Raw genomic sequence first — 17,585 nt, forward strand, 5'->3', positions numbered from 1 at the left:
ATTTCTACATCTCTCCACACCTCGTTCTTACGAAATAATTTTACCATTGGACAAGTGCCCTAAAATGACACAAAAGAGTTCCAAACAAAACCAACCACAACAGAACAAAAAACACTCCCACAACAAAACAAACAGCGCACAAAGACCATAGCAATGACAGTAAACAATAACAAATCCCCAAATAATTAAACAAGATTGACAAAAATAAATTGCACTATCTAACCCTAGTTGAGGCGCAAACAAAGCGCTAAAGAAACGCCACAAAGCGCAGGCGCGCGCGAACACGACAACGGGGAACTGCAGACATCAAAAACATCACCAATGCTCTGCAACGTCCAGACCCTGCCGCGCGACCTCCAAAAATCCATGGAAACATAAAAAAAAGCAAAATTGAGCTAACCCTAGCTAACCCCCTAACCCTCTAGGGTTAGCCCTAACCATACCCGTTAGCTCGATTTTCGACTCTAACCCTAGTTGAGACAAGTTTAGGTGAAAATGACGCAAAACGAGCCAAACTAGGGTGAAAAAACGTCCTTTGATACCTCTCAAAAACAAAACCAACCACAACAGAACAAAAACCACTCCCACGACAAAACAAACAGCGCACAAAGACCACAGCAATGACAGTAAACAATAACAAATCCCCAAAATAATTAAATAAGATTGAAAAGAATAAATTGCACTTTCTAACCCTAGTTGAGGCGCAAACAAAACGCTCAAAAAACGCCACAAAACGCAGGCGCGCGCACACGACAACGGGGAACTGCAGACATCAGAAACACCACCAATGCTCTGCAACGTCCCGACCCTGCCGCGCGACCTCCAAAAACCCATGGAAACATCCAAAAATAGCAAAATTGAGCTAACCCTAGCTAACCCCCTAACCCTCTAGGGTTAGCCCTAACCATACCCGTTAGCTAGATTTTCGACCCTAACCCTAGCTAAGACCAGTTTAGGTCAAAACGACCCCAAACGAGCTAAACTAGGGTGAAAAAACGTCCTTTTTATACCTCTTTCCTCAGAATGCACACTCCCAGGGGTAACAAAGGCCATTTCTACCTCTCTCCACACCTCGTTCTTACGAAATAATTTTACCATTGGACAAGTGCCCTAAAATGACACAAAAGAGTTCCAAACAAAACCAACCACAACAGAACAAAAAACACTCCCACAACAAAACAAACAGCGCACAAAGACCATAGCAATGACAGTAAACAATAACAAATCCCCAAATAATTAAACAAGATTGACAAAAATAAATTGCACTATCTTACCCTAGTTGAGGCGCAAACAAAACGCTCAAAAAACGCCACAAAACGCGGGCGCGCGCACACGACAACGGGGAACTGCAGACATCAGAAACACCACCAATGCTCTGCAACGTCCCGACCCTGCCGCGCGACCTCCAAAAACCCATGGAAACATCCAAAAATAGCAAAATTGAGCTAACCCTAGCTAACCCCCTAACCCTCTAGGGTTAGCCCTAACCATATCCGTTAGCTAGATTTTCGACCCTAACCCTAGCTAAGACCAGTTTAGGTCAAAATGACCCCAAACGAGCTAAACTAGGGTGAAAAAACGTCCTTTTTATACCTCTTTCCTCAGAATGCACACTCCCAGGGGTAACAAAGGCCATTTCTACCTCTTTCCACACCTCGTTCTTACGAAATAATTTTACCATTGGACAAGTGCCCTAAAATGACACAAAAGAGTTCCAAACAAAACCAACCACAACAGAACAAAAAACACTCCCAAAACAAAACAAACAGCGCACAAAGACCATAGCAGTCACAGTAAACAATAACGAATCCCCAAATAATGAAACAAGATTGACAAAAATAAATTGCACTATCTAACCCTAGTTGAGGCGCAAACAAAACGCTAAAGAAACGCCACAAAGCGCAGGCGCGCGCGAACACGACAACGGGGAACTGCAGACATCAAAAACATCACCAATGCTCTGCAACGTCCAGACCCTGCCGCGCGACCTCCAAAAATCCATGGAAACATAAAAAAAAGCAAAATTGAGCTAACCCTAGCTAACCCCCTAACCCTCTAGGGTTAGCCCTAACCATACCCGTTAGCTCGATTTTCGACTCTAACCCTAGTTGAGACAAGTTTAGGTGAAAATGACGCAAAACGAGCCAAACTAGGGTGAAAAAACGTCCTTTGATACCTCTCAAAAACAAAACCAACCACAACAGAACAAAAACCACTCCCACGACAAAACAAACAGCGCACAAAGACCACAGCAATGACAGTAAACAATAACAAATCCCCAAAATAATTAAATAAGATTGAAAAGAATAAATTGCACTTTCTAACCCTAGTTGAGGCGCAAACAAAACGCTCAAAAAACGCCACAAAACGCAGGCGCGCGAGCACACGACAACGGGGAACTGCAGACATCAGAAACACCACCAATGCTCTGCAACGTCCCGACCCTGCCGCGCGACCTCCAAAAACCCATGGAAACATCCAAAAATAGCAAAATTGAGCTAACCCTAGCTAACCCCCTAACCCTCTAGGGTTAGCCCTAACCATACCCGTTAGCTAGATTTTCGACCCTAACCCTAGCTAAGACCAGTTTAGGTCAAAATGACCCCAAACGAGCCAAACTAGGGTGAAAAAACGTCCTTTTTATACCTCTTTCCTCAGAATGCACACTCCCAGGGGTAACAAAGGCCATTTCTACCTCTCTCCACACCTCGTTCTTACGAAATAATTTTACCATTGGACAAGTGCCCTAAAATGACACAAAAGAGTTCCAAACAAAACCAACCACAACAGAACAAAAAACACTCCCACAACAAAACAAACAGCGCACAAAGACCATAGCAATGACAGTAAACAATAACAAATCCCCAAATAATTAAACAAGATTGACAAAAATAAATTGCACTATCTTACCCTAGTTGAGGCGCAAACAAAACGCTCAAAAAACGCCACAAAACGCGGGCGCGCGCACACGACAACGGGGAACTGCAGACATCAGAAACACCACCAATGCTCTGCAACGTCCCGACCCTGCCGCGCGACCTCCAAAAACCCATGGAAACATCCAAAAATAGCAAAATTGAGCTAACCCTAGCTAACCCCCTAACCCTCTAGGGTTAGCCCTAACCATATCCGTTAGCTAGATTTTCGACCCTAACCCTAGCTAAGACCAGTTTAGGTCAAAATGACCCCAAACGAGCTAAACTAGGGTGAAAAAACGTCCTTTTTATACCTCTTTCCTCAGAATGCACACTCCCAGGGGTAACAAAGGCCATTTCTACCTCTTTCCACACCTCGTTCTTACGAAATAATTTTACCATTGGACAAGTGCCCTAAAATGACACAAAAGAGTTCCAAACAAAACCAACCACAACAGAACAAAAAACACTCCCAAAACAAAACAAACAGCGCACAAAGACCATAGCAGTCACAGTAAACAATAACGAATCCCCAAATAATGAAACAAGATTGACAAAAATAAATTGCACTATCTAACCCTAGTTGAGGCGCAAACAAAACGCTAAAGAAACGCCACAAAGCGCAGGCGCGCGCGAACACGACAACGGGGAACTGCAGACATCAAAAACATCACCAATGCTCTGCAACGTCCAGACCCTGCCGCGCGACCTCCAAAAATCCATGGAAACATAAAAAAAAGCAAAATTGAGCTAACCCTAGCTAACCCCCTAACCCTCTAGGGTTAGCCCTAACCATACCCGTTAGCTCGATTTTCGACTCTAACCCTAGTTGAGACAAGTTTAGGTGAAAATGACGCAAAACGAGCCAAACTAGGGTGAAAAAACGTCCTTTGATACCTCTCAAAAACAAAACCAACCACAACAGAACAAAAACCACTCCCACGACAAAACAAACAGCGCACAAAGACCACAGCAATGACAGTAAACAATAACAAATCCCCAAAATAATTAAATAAGATTGAAAAGAATAAATTGCACTTTCTAACCCTAGTTGAGGCGCAAACAAAACGCTCAAAAAACGCCACAAAACGCAGGCGCGCGAGCACACGACAACGGGGAACTGCAGACATCAGAAACACCACCAATGCTCTGCAACGTCCCGACCCTGCCGCGCGACCTCCAAAAACCCATGGAAACATCCAAAAATAGCAAAATTGAGCTAACCCTAGCTAACCCCCTAACCCTCTAGGGTTAGCCCTAACCATACCCGTTAGCTAGATTTTCGACCCTAACCCTAGCTAAGACCAGTTTAGGTCAAAATGACCCCAAACGAGCCAAACTAGGGTGAAAAAACGTCCTTTTTATACCTCTTTCCTCAGAATGCACACTCCCAGGGGTAACAAAGGCCATTTCTACCTCTCTCCACACCTCGTTCTTACGAAATAATTTTACCATTGGACAAGTGCCCTAAAATGACACAAAAGAGTTCCAAACAAAACCAACCACAACAGAACAAAAAACACTCCCACAACAAAACAAACAGCGCACAAAGACCATAGCAATGACAGTAAACAATAACAAATCCCCAAATAATTAAACAAGATTGACAAAAATAAATTGCACTATCTTACCCTAGTTGAGGCGCAAACAAAACGCTCAAAAAACGCCACAAAACGCGGGCGCGCGCACACGACAACGGGGAACTGCAGACATCAGAAACACCACCAATGCTCTGCAACGTCCCGACCCTGCCGCGCGACCTCCAAAAACCCATGGAAACATCCAAAAATAGCAAAATTGAGCTAACCCTAGCTAACCCCCTAACCCTCTAGGGTTAGCCCTAACCTTATCCGTTAGCTAGATTTTCGACCCTAACCCTAGCTAAGACCAGTTTAGGTCAAAATGACCCCAAACGAGCTAAACTAGGGTGAAAAAACGTCCTTTTTATACCTCTTTCCTCAGAATGCACACTCCCAGGGGTAACAAAGGCCATTTCTACCTCTTTCCACACCTCGTTCTTACGAAATAATTTTACCATTGGACAAGTGCCCTAAAATGACACAAAAGAGTTCCAAACAAAACCAACCACAACAGAACAAAAAACACTCCCAAAACAAAACAAACAGCGCACAAAGACCATAGCAGTCACAGTAAACAATAACGAATCCCCAAATAATGAAACAAGATTGACAAAAATAAATTGCACTATCTAACCCTAGTTGAGGCGCAAACAAAACGCTCAAAAAACGCCACAAAGCGCAGGCGCGCGCGCACACGACAACGGGGAACTGCAGACATCAGAAACACCACCAATGCTCTGCAACGTCCCGACCCTGCCGCGCGACCTCCAAAAACCCATGGAAACATCCAAAAATAGCAAAATTGAGCTAACCCTAGCTAACCCCCTAACCCTCTAGGGTTAGCCCTAACCATATCCGTTAGCTAGATTTTCGACCCTAACCCTAGCTAAGACCAGTTTAGGTCAAAATGACCCCAAACGAGCCAAACTAGGGTGAAAAAACGTCCTTTTTATACCTCTTTCCTCAGAATGCACACTCCCAGGGATAACAAAGGCCATTTCTACCTCTTTCCACACCTCGTTCTTACGAAATAATTTTACCATTGGACAAGTGCCCTAAAATGACACAAAAGAGTTCCCAACAAAACCAACCACAACAGAACAAAAAACACTTCAACAACAAAACAAACAGCGCACAAAGACCACAGCATCGACAGTAAACAATAACAAATCCCCAAAATAATTAAATAAGATTGAAAAGAACAAATTGCACTATCTAACCCTAGTTGAGGCGCAAACAAAACGCTAAAAAAACGCCACAAAACACGGGCGCGCGAGCACACGACAACGGGGAACTGCAGACATCAGAAACGCCACCAATGCTCTGCAACGTCCCGACCCTGCCGCGCGACCTCCAAAAATCCATGGAAACATAAAAAAAAGCAAAATCAAGCTAACCCTAGCTAACCCCCTTACCTTCTAGGGTTCGCCCTAACCATACCCGTTAGCTCGATTTTCGACTCTAACCCTAGCTAAGACCAACGCAGGCGCGCGCGCACACGGTAACGGGAAACTGCAGACATCAAAAACACCAGCAATGCTCTGCAACGTCCCGAGCCTGCCGCTCGGCGTCCAAAAATGCATGGAAACATAAAAAAAGGCAAAATCAAGCTAACCCTAGTTAATCCCCTAACCCTCTAGGGTTCGCCCTAACCATACCCGTTAGCTCGATTTTCGACTCTAACCCTAGCTAAGACCAACGCAAGCGCGCGCGCACACGGCAACGGGGAACTGCAGACATCAAAAACACCACCAATCCTCTGCAACGTCCAGACCCTGCCGCGCGACCTCCAAAAACCCATGGAAACATCCAAAAAAAGCAAAATTGAGCTAACCCTAGCTAACCCCCTAACCCTCTAGGGTTAGCCCTAACCATACCCGTTAGCTCGATTTTCGACTCTAACCCCAGTTGAGACAAGTTTAGGTGAAAATGACCCCAAACGAGCCAAACTAGGGTGAAAAAACGTCCTTTTATACCTCTCAAAAACAAAACCAACCACAACAGAACAAAAAACACTCCCACGACAAAACAAACAGCGCACAAAGACCACAGCAATGACAGTAAACAATAACAAATCCCCAAAATAATTAAATAAGATTGAAAAGAATAAATTGCACTATCTAACCCTAGTTGAGGCGCAAACAAAACGCTCAAAAAACGCCACAAAACGCAGACGCGCGCACACGACAACGGGGAACTGCAGACATCAGAAACACCACCAATGCTCTGCAACGTCCCGACCCTGCCGCGCGACCTCCAAAAACCCATGGAAACATCCAAAAAATAGCAAAATCAAGCTAACCCTAGCTAACCCCCTAACCCTCTAGGGTTAGCCCTAACCATACCCGTTAGCTAGATTTTCGACCCTAACCCTAACCCTAGCTAAGACCAGTTTAGGTCAAAATGACCCCAAACGAGCTAAACTAGGGAGAAAAAACGTCCTTTTTATACCTCTTTCCTCAGAATGCACACTCCCAGGGGTAACAAAAGCCATTTCTACCTCTTTCCACACCTCGTTCTTACGAAATAATTTTACCATTGGAGAAAGTGCCCTAAAATGACACAAAAGAGTTCCAAACAAAACCAACCACAACAGAACAAAAAACACTCCCAAAACAAAACAAACAGCGCACAAAGACCATAGCAGTCACAGTAAACAATAACGAATCCCCAAATAATGAAACAAGATTGACAAAAATAAATTGCACTATCTAACCCTAGTTGAGGCACAAACAAAACGCTCAAAAAACGCCACAAAACGCAGGCGCGCGCGCACACGACAACGGGGAACTGCAGACATCAAAAACACCACCAATGCTCTGCAACGTCCAGACCCTGCCGCGCGACCTCCAAAAATCCATGGAAACATAAAAAAAAGCAAAATTGAGCTAACCCTAGCTAACCCCCTAACCCTCTAGGGTTAGCCCTAACCATACCCGTTAGCTCGATTTTCGACTCTAACCCTAGTTGAGACAAGTTTAGGTGAAAATGACCCCAAACGAGCCAAACTAGGGTGAAAAAACGTCCTTTTATACCTCTCAAAAACAAAACCAACCACAACAGAACAAAAACCACTCCCACGACAAAACAAACAGCGCACAAAGACCACAGCAATGACAGTAAACAATAACAAATCCCCAAAATAATTAAATAAGATTGAAAAGAAAAAATTGCACTATCTAACCCTAGTTGAGGCGCAAACAAAACGCTAAAAAAACGCCACAAAACGCGGGCGCGCGAGCACACGACAACGGGGAACTGCAGACATCAGAAACGCCACCAATGCTCTGCAACGTCCCGACCCTGCCGCGCGACCTCCAAAAATCCATGGAAACATAAAAAAAAGCAAAATCAAGCTAACCCTAGCTAACCCCCTTACCTTCTAGGGTTCGCCCTAACCATACCCGTTAGCTCGATTTTCGACTCTAACCCTAGCTAAGACCAACGCAGGCGCGCGCGCACACGGTAACGGGAAACTGCAGACATCAAAAACACCAGCAATGCTCTGCAACGTCCCGAGCCTGCCGCTCGGCGTCCAAAAATGCATGGAAACATAAAAAAAGGCAAAATCAAGCTAACCCTAGTTAATCCCCTAACCCTCTAGGGTTCGCCCTAACCATACCCGTTAGCTCGATTTTCGACTCTAACCCTAGCTAAGACCAACGCAAGCGCGCGCGCACACGGCAACGGGGAACTGCAGACATCAAAAACACCACCAATCCTCTGCAACGTCCAGACCCTGCCGCGCGACCTCCAAAAACCCATGGAAACATCCAAAAAAAGCAAAATTGAGCTAACCCTAGCTAACCCCCTAACCCTCTAGGGTTAGCCCTAACCATACCCGTTAGCTCGATTTTCGACTCTAACCCCAGTTGAGACAAGTTTAGGTGAAAATGACCCCAAACGAGCCAAACTAGGGTGAAAAAACGTCCTTTTATACCTCTCAAAAACAAAACCAACCACAACAGAACAAAAACCACTCCCACGACAAAACAAACAGCGCACAAAGACCACAGCAATGACAGTAAACAATAACAAATCCCCAAAATAATTAAATAAGATTGAAAAGAATAAATTGCACTATCTAACCCTAGTTGAGGCGCAAACAAAACGCTCAAAAAACGCCACAAAACGCAGACGCGCGCACACGACAACGGGGAACTGCAGACATCAGAAACACCACCAATGCTCTGCAAAGTCCCGACCCTGCCGCGCGACCTCCAAAAACCCATGGAAACATCCAAAAAATAGCAAAATCAAGCTAACCCTAGCTAACCCCCTAACCCTCTAGGGTTAGCCCTAACCATACCCGTTAGCTAGATTTTCGACCCTAACCCTAACCCTAGCTAAGACCAGTTTAGGTCAAAATGACCACAAACGAGCTAAACTAGGGTGAAAAAACGTCCTTTTTATACCTCTTTCCTCAGAATGCACACTCCCAGGGGTAACAAAAGCCATTTCTACCTCTTTCCACACCTCGTTCTTACGAAATAATTTTACCATTGGAGAAAGTGCCCTAAAATGACACATAAGAGTTCCAAACAAAACCAACCACAACAGAACAAAAAACACTCCCAAAACAAAACAAACAGCGCACAAAGACCATAGCAGTCACAGTAAACAATAACGAATCCCCAAATAATGAAACAAGATTGACAAAAATAAATTGCACTATCTAACCCTAGTTGAGGCACAAACAAAACGCTCAAAAAACGCCACAAAACGCAGGCGCGCGCGCACACGACAACGGGGAACTGCAGACATCAAAAACACCACCAATGCTCTGCAACGTCCAGACCCTGCCGCGCGACCTCCAAAAATCCATGGAAACATAAAAAAAAGCAAAATTGAGCTAACCCTAGCTAACCCCCTAACCCTCTAGGGTTAGCCTTAACCATACCCGTTAGCTCGATTTTCGACTCTAACCCTAGTTGAGACAAGTTTAGGTGAAAATGACCCCAAACGAGCCAAACTAGGGTGAAAAAACGTCCTTTTATACCTCTCAAAAACAAAACCAACCACAACAGAACAAAAACCACTCCAACGACAAAACAAACAGCGCACAAAGACCACAGCAATGACAGTAAACAATAACAAATCCCCAAAATAATTAAATAAGATTGAAAAGAAAAAATTGCACTATCTAACCCTAGTTGAGGCGCAAACAAAACGCTCAAAAAACGCCACAAAACGCAGGCGCGCGAGCACACGACAACGGGGAACTGCAGACATCAGAAACACCACCAATGCTCTGCAACGTCCCGACCCTGCCGCGCGACCTCCAAAAACCCATGGAAACATCCAAAAATAGCAAAATTGAGCTAACCCTAGCTAACCCCCTAACCCTCTAGGGTTAGCCCTAACCATACCCGTTAGCTAGATTTTCGACCCTAACCCTAGCTAAGACCAGTTTAGGTCAAAATGACCCCAAACGAGCTAAACTAGGGTGAATAAACGTCCTTTTTATACCTCTTTCCTCAGAATGCACACTCCCAGGGGTAACAAAGGCCATTTCTACCTCTTTCCACACCTCGTTCTTACGAAATAATTTGACCATTGGAGAAAGTGCCCTAAAATGACACAAAAGAGTTCCAAACAAAATCAACCACAACAGAACAAAAAACACTCCCAAAACAAAACAAACAGCGCACAAAGACCATAGCAGTCACAGTAAACAATAACGAATCCCCAAATAATGAAACAAGATTGACAAAAATAAATTGCACTATCTAACCCTAGTTGAGGCGCAAACAAAACGCTCAAAAAACGCCACAAAGCGCAGGCGCGCGCGCACACGACAACGGGGAACTGCAGACATCAAAAACACCACCAATGCTCTGCAACGTCCAGACCCTGCCGCGCGACCTCCAAAAATCCATGGAAACATAAAAAAAAAGCAAAATTGAGCTAACCCTAGCTAACCCCCTAACCCTCTAGGGTTAGCCCTAACCATACCCGTTAGCTCGATTTTCGACTCTAACCCTAGTTGAGACAAGTTTAGGTGAAAATGACCCAAAACGAGCCAAACTAGGGTGAAAAAACGTCCTTTTATACCTCTCAAAAACAAAACCAACCACAACAGAACAAAAACCACTCCCACGACAAAACAAACAGCGCACAAAGACCACAGCAATGACAGTAAACAATAACAAATCCCCAAAATAATTAAATAAGATTGAAAAGAATACATTGCACTATCTAACCCTAGTTGAGGCGCAAACAAAACGCTCAAAAAACGCCACAAAACGCGGGCGCGCGCACACGACAACGGGGAACTGCAGACATCAGAAACACCACCAATGCTCTGCAACGTCCCGACCCTGCCGCGCGACCTCCAAAAACCCATGGAAACATCCAAAAATAGCAAAATTGAGCTAACCCTAGCTAACCCCCTAACCCTCTAGGGTTAGCCCTAACCACACCCGTTAGCTAGATTTTCGACCCTAACCCTAGCTAAGACCAGTTTAGGTCAAAATGACCCCAAACGAGCTAAACTAGGGTGAATAAACGTCCTTTTTATACCTCTTTCCTCAGAATGCACACTCCCAGGGGTAACAAAGGCCATTTCTACCTCTTTCCACACCTCGTTCTTACGAAATAATTTGACCATTGGAGAAAGTGCCCTAAAATGACACAAAAGAGTTCCAAACAAAATCAACCACAACAGAACAAAAAACACTCCCAAAACAAAACAAACAGCGCACAAAGACCATAGCAGTCACAGTAAACAATAACGAATCCCCAAATAATGAAAGAAGATTGACAAAAATAAATTGCACTATCTAACCCTAGTTGAGGCGCAAACAAAACGCTCAAAAAACGCCACAAAGCGCAGGCGCGCGCGCACACGACAACGGGGAACTGCAGACATCAAAAACACCACCAATGCTCTGCAACGTCCAGACCCTGCCGCGCGACCTCCAAAAATCCATGGAAACATAAAAAAAAAGCAAAATTGAGCTAACCCTAGCTAACCCCCTAACCCTCTAGGGTTAGCCCTAACCATACCCGTTAGCTCGATTTTCGACTCTAACCCTAGTTGAGACAAGTTTAGGTGAAAATGACCCAAAACGAGCCAAACTAGGGTGAAAAAACGTCCTTTTATACCTCTCAAAAACAAAACCAACCACAACAGAACAAAAACCACTCCCACGACAAAACAAACAGCGCACAAAGACCACAGCAATGACAGTAAACAATAACAAATCCCCAAAATAATTAAATAAGATTGAAAAGAATAAATTGCACTATCTAACCCTAGTTGAGGCGCAAACAAAACGCTCAAAAAACGCCACAAAACGCGGGCGCGCGCACACGACAACGGGGAACTGCAGACATCAGAAACACCACCAATGCTCTGCAACGTCCCGACCCTGCAGCGCGACCTCCAAAAACCCATGGAAACATCCAAAAAAAGCAAAATTGAGCTAACCCTAGCTAACCCCCTAACCCTCTAGGGTTAGCCCTAACCATACCCGTTAGCTAGATTTTCGACCCTAACCCTAGCTAAGACCAGTTTAGGTCAAAATGACCCCAAACGAGCTAAGCTAGGGTGAAAAAACGTCCTTTTTATACCTCTTTCCTCAGAATGCACACTCCCAGGGGTAACAAAGGCCATTTCTACCTCTTTCCACACCTCGTTCTTACGAAATAATTTGACCATTGGAGAAAGTGCCCTAAAATGACCCAAAAGAGTTCCAAACAAAATCAACCACAACAGAACAAAAAACACTCCCAAAACAAAACAAACAGCGCACAAAGACCATAGCAGTCACAGTAAACAATAACGAATCCCCAAATAATTAAACAAGATTGACAAAAATAAATTGCACTATCTAACCCTAGTTGAGGCGCAAACAAAACGCTAAAAAAACGCCACAAAGCGCAGGCGCGCGCGCACACGACAACGGGGAACTGCAGACATCAAAAACACCACCAATGCTCTGCAACGTCCAGGCCCTGCCGCACGACCTCCAAAAATCCATGGAAACATAAAAAAAGCAAAATTGAGCTAACCCTAGCTAACCCCATAACCCTCTAGGGTTAGCCCTAACCATACCCGTTAGCTCGATTTTCGACTCTAACCCTAGTTGAGACAAGTTTAGGTGAAAATGACCCCAAACGAGCCAAACTAGGGTGAAAAAACGTCCTTTTATACCTCTCAAAAACAAAACCAACCACAACAGAACAAAAACCACTCCCACGACAAAACAAACAGCACACAAAGACCAAAGCAATGACTGTAAACAATAACAAATCCCCAAAATAATTAAATAAGATTGAAAAGAATAAATTGAACTATCTAACCCTAATTGAGGCGCAAACAAAACGCTCAAAAAACGCCACAAAACGCAGGCGCGCGCACACGACAACGGGGAACTGCAGACATCAGAAACACCACCAATGCTCTGCAACGTCCCGACCCTGCCGCGCGACCTCCAAAAACCCATGGAAACATCCAAAAATAGCAAAATTGAGCTAACCCTAGCTAACCCCCTAACCCTCTAGGGTTAGCCCTAACCATACCCGTTAGCTAGATTTTCGACCCTAACCCTAGCTAAGACCAGTTTAGGTCAAAATGACCCCAAACGAGCTAAACTAGGGTGAAAAAACGTCCTTTTTATACCTCTTTCCTCAGAATGCACACTCCCATGGGTAACAAAGGCCATTTCTACCTCTTTCCACACCTCGTTCTTACGAAATAATTTGACCATTGGAGAAAGTGCCCTAAAATGACACAAAAGAGTTCCAAACAAAATCAACCACAACAGAACAAAAAACACTCCCAAAACAAAACAAACAGCGCACAAAGACCATAGCAGTCACAGTAAACAATAACGAATCCCCAAATAATGAAAGAAGATTGACAAAAATAAATTGCACTATCTAACCCTAGTTGAGGCGCAAACAAAACGCTCAAAAAACGCCACAAAGCGCAGGCGCGCGCGCACACGACAACGGGGAACTGCAGACATCAAAAACACCACCAATGCTCTGCAACGTCCAGACCCTGCCGCGCGACCTCCAAAAATCCATGGAAACATAAAAAAAAAGCAAAATTGAGCTAACCCTAGCTAACCCCCTAACCCTCTAGGGTTAGCCCTAACCATACCCGTTAGCTCGATTTTCGACTCTAACCCTAGTTGAGACAAGTTTAGGTGAAAATGACCCAAAACGAGCCAAACTAGGGTGAAAAAACGTCCTTTTATACCTCTCAAAAACAAAACCAACCACAACAGAACAAAAACCACTCCCACGACAAAACAAACAGCGCACAAAGACCACAGCAATGACAGTAAACAATAACAAATCCCCAAAATAATTAAATAAGATTGAAAAGAATAAATTGCACTATCTAACCCTAGTTGAGGCGCAAACAAAACGCTCAAAAAACGCCACAAAACGCGGGCGCGCGCACACGACAACGGGGAACTGCAGACATCAGAAACACCACCAATGCTCTGCAACGTCCCGACCCTGCCGCGTGACCTCCAAAAACCCATGGAAACATCCAAAAATAGCAAAATTGAGCTAACCCTAGCTAACCCCCTAACCCTCTAGGGTTAGCCCTAACCATACCCGTTAGCTAGATTTTCGACCCTAACCCTAGCTAAGACCAGTTTAGGTCAAAATGACCCCAAACGAGCTAAACTAGGGTGAATAAACGTCCTTTTTATACCTCTTTCCTCAGAATGCACACTCCCAGGGGTAACAAAGGCCATTTCTACCTCTTTCCACACCTCGTTCTTACGAAATAATTTGACCATTGGAGAAAGTGCCCTAAAATGACACAAAAGAGTTCCAAACAAAATCAACCACAACAGAACAAAAAACACTCCCAAAACAAAACAAACAGCGCACAAAGACCATAGCAGTCACAGTAAACAATAACGAATCCCCAAATAATGAAAGAAGATTGACAAAAATAAATTGCACTATCTAACCCTAGTTGAGGCGCAAACAAAACGCTCAAAAAACGCCACAAAGCGCAGGCGCGCGCGCACACGACAACGGGGAACTGCAGACATCAAAAACACCACCAATGCTCTGCAACGTCCAGACCCTGCCGCGCGACCTCCAAAAATCCATGGAAACATAAAAAAAAAGCAAAATTGAGCTAACCCTAGCTAACCCCCTAACCCTCTAGGGTTAGCCCTAACCATACCCGTTAGCTCGATTTTCGACTCTAACCCTAGTTGAGACAAGTTTAGGTGAAAATGACCCAAAACGAGCCAAACTAGGGTGAAAAAACGTCCTTTTATACCTCTCAAAAACAAAACCAACCACAACAGAACAAAAACCACTCCCACGACAAAACAAACAGCGCACAAAGACCACAGCAATGACAGTAAACAATAACAAATCCCCAAAATAATTAAATAAGATTGAAAAGAATAAATTGCACTATCTAACCCTAGTTGAGGCGCAAACAAAACGCTCAAAAAACGCCACAAAACGCGGGCGCGCGCACACGACAACGGGGAACTGCAGACATCAGAAACACCACCAATGCTCTGCAACGTCCCGACCCTGCCGCGCGACCTCCAAAAACCCATGGAAACATCCAAAAATAGCAAAATTGAGCTAACCCTAGCTAACCCCCTAACCCTCTAGGGTTAGCCCTAACCATACCCGTTAGCTAGATTTTCGACCCTAACTCTAGCTAAGACCAGTTTAGGTCAAAATGACCCCAAACGAGCTAAACTAGGGTGAATAAACGTCCTTTTTATACCTCTTTCCTCAGAATGCACACTCCCAGGGGTAACAAAGGCCATTTCTACCTCTTTCCACACCTCGTTCTTACGAAATAATTTGACCATTGGAGAAAGTGCCCTAAAATGACACAAAAGAGTTCCAAACAAAATCAACCACAACAGAACAAAAAACACTCCCAAAACAAAACAAACAGCGCACAAAGACCATAGCAGTCACAGTAAACAATAACGAATCCCCAAATAATGAAAGAAGATTGACAAAAATAAATTGCACTATCTAACCCTAGTTGAGGCGCAAACAAAACGCTAAAAAAACGCCACAAAGCGCAGGCGCGCGCGCACACGACAACGGGGAACTGCAGACATCAAAAACACCACCAATGCTCTGCAACGTCCAGACCCTGCCGCGCGACCTCCAAAAATCCATGGAAACATAAAAAAAAAGCAAAATTGAGCTAACCCTAGCTAACCCCCTAACCCTCTAGGGTTAGCCCTAACCATACCCGTTAGCTCGATTTTCGACTCTAACCCTAGTTGAGACAAGTTTAGGTGAAAATGACCCAAAACGAGCCAAACTAGGGTGAAAAAACGTCCTTTTATACCTCTCAAAAACAAAACCAACCACAACAGAACAAAAACCACTCCCACGACAAAACAAACAGCGCACAAAGACCACAGCAATGACAGTAAACAATAACAAATCCCCAAAATAATTAAATAAGATTGAAAAAGAATAAATTGCACTATCTAACCCTAGTTGAGGCGCAAACAAAACGCTCAAAAAACGCCACAAAACGCGGGCGCGCGCACACGACAACGGGGAACTGCAGACATCAGAAACACCACCAATGCTCTGCAACGTCCCGACCCTGCCGCGCGACCTCCAAAAACCCATGGAAACATCCAAAAATAGCAAAATTGAGCTAACCCTAGCTAACCCCCTAACCCTCTAGGGTTAGCCCTAACCATACCCGTTAGCTAGATTTTCGACCCTAACCCTAGCTAAGACCAGTTTAGGTCAAAATGACCCCAAACGAGCTAAACTAGGGTGAATAAACGTCCTTTTTATACCTCTTTCCTCAGAATGCACACTCCCAGGGGTAACAAAGGCCATTTCTACCTCTTTCCACACCTCGTTCTTACGAAATAATTTGACCATTGGAGAAAGTGCCCTAAAATGACACAAAAGAGTTCCAAACAAAATCAACCACAACAGAACAAAAAACACTCCCAAAACAAAACAAACAGCGCACAAAGACCATAGCAGTCACAGTAAACAATAACGAATCCCCAAATAATGAAAGAAGATTGACAAAAATAAATTGCACTATCTAACCCTAGTTGAGGCGCAAACAAAACGCTCAAAAAACGCCACAAAGCGCAGGCGCGCGCGCACACGACAACGGGGAACTGCAGACATCAAAAACACCACCAATGCTCTGCAACGTCCAGACCCTGCCGCGCGACCTCCAAAAATCCATGGAAACATAAAAAAAAAGCAAAATTGAGCTAACCCTAGCTAACCCCCTAACCCTCTAGGGTTAGCCCTAACCATACCCGTTAGCTCGATTTTCGACTCTAACCCTAGTTGAGACAAGTTTAGGTGAAAATGACCCCAAACGAGCCAAACTAGGGTGAAAAAACGTCCTTTTATACCTCTCAAAAACAAAACCAACCACAACAGAACAAAAACCACTCCCACGACAAAACAAACAGCGCACAAAGACCACAGCAATGACAGTAAACAATAACAAATCCCCAAAATAATTAAATAAGATTGAAAAGAATAAATTGCACTATCTAACCCTAGTTGAGGCGCAAACAAAACGCTCAAAAAACGCCACAAAACGCAGACGCGCGCACACGACAACGGGGAACTGCAGACATCAGAAACACCACCAATGCTCTGCAACGTCCCGACCCTGCCGCGCGACCTCCAAAAACCCATGGAAACATCCAAAAATAGCAAAATTGAGCTAACCCTAGCTAACCCCCTAACCCTCTAGGGTTAGCCCTAACCATACCCGTTAGCTAGATTTTCGACCCTAACCCTAGCTAAGACCAGTTTAGGTCAAAATGACCCCAAACGAGCCAAACTAGAGTGAAAAAACGTCCTTTTTATACCTCTTTCCTCAGAATGCACACTCCCAGGGGTAACAAAGGCCATTTCTACCTCTTTCCACACCTCGTTCTTACGAAATAATTTGACCATTGGAGAAAGTGCCCTAAAATGACACAAAAGAGTTCCAAACAAAATCAACCACAACAGAACAAAAAACACTCCCAAAACAAAACAAACAGCGCACAAAGACCATAGCAGTCACAGTAAACAATAACGAATCCCCAAATAATGAAAGAAGATTGACAAAAATAAA

Source organism: Haliotis rufescens, unplaced genomic scaffold (assembly GCF_023055435.1).
Source record: "Haliotis rufescens isolate VD_foot unplaced genomic scaffold, xgHalRufe1.0.p SCAF_25, whole genome shotgun sequence".
Lineage (NCBI taxonomy): Eukaryota > Metazoa > Mollusca > Gastropoda > Lepetellida > Haliotidae > Haliotis > Haliotis rufescens.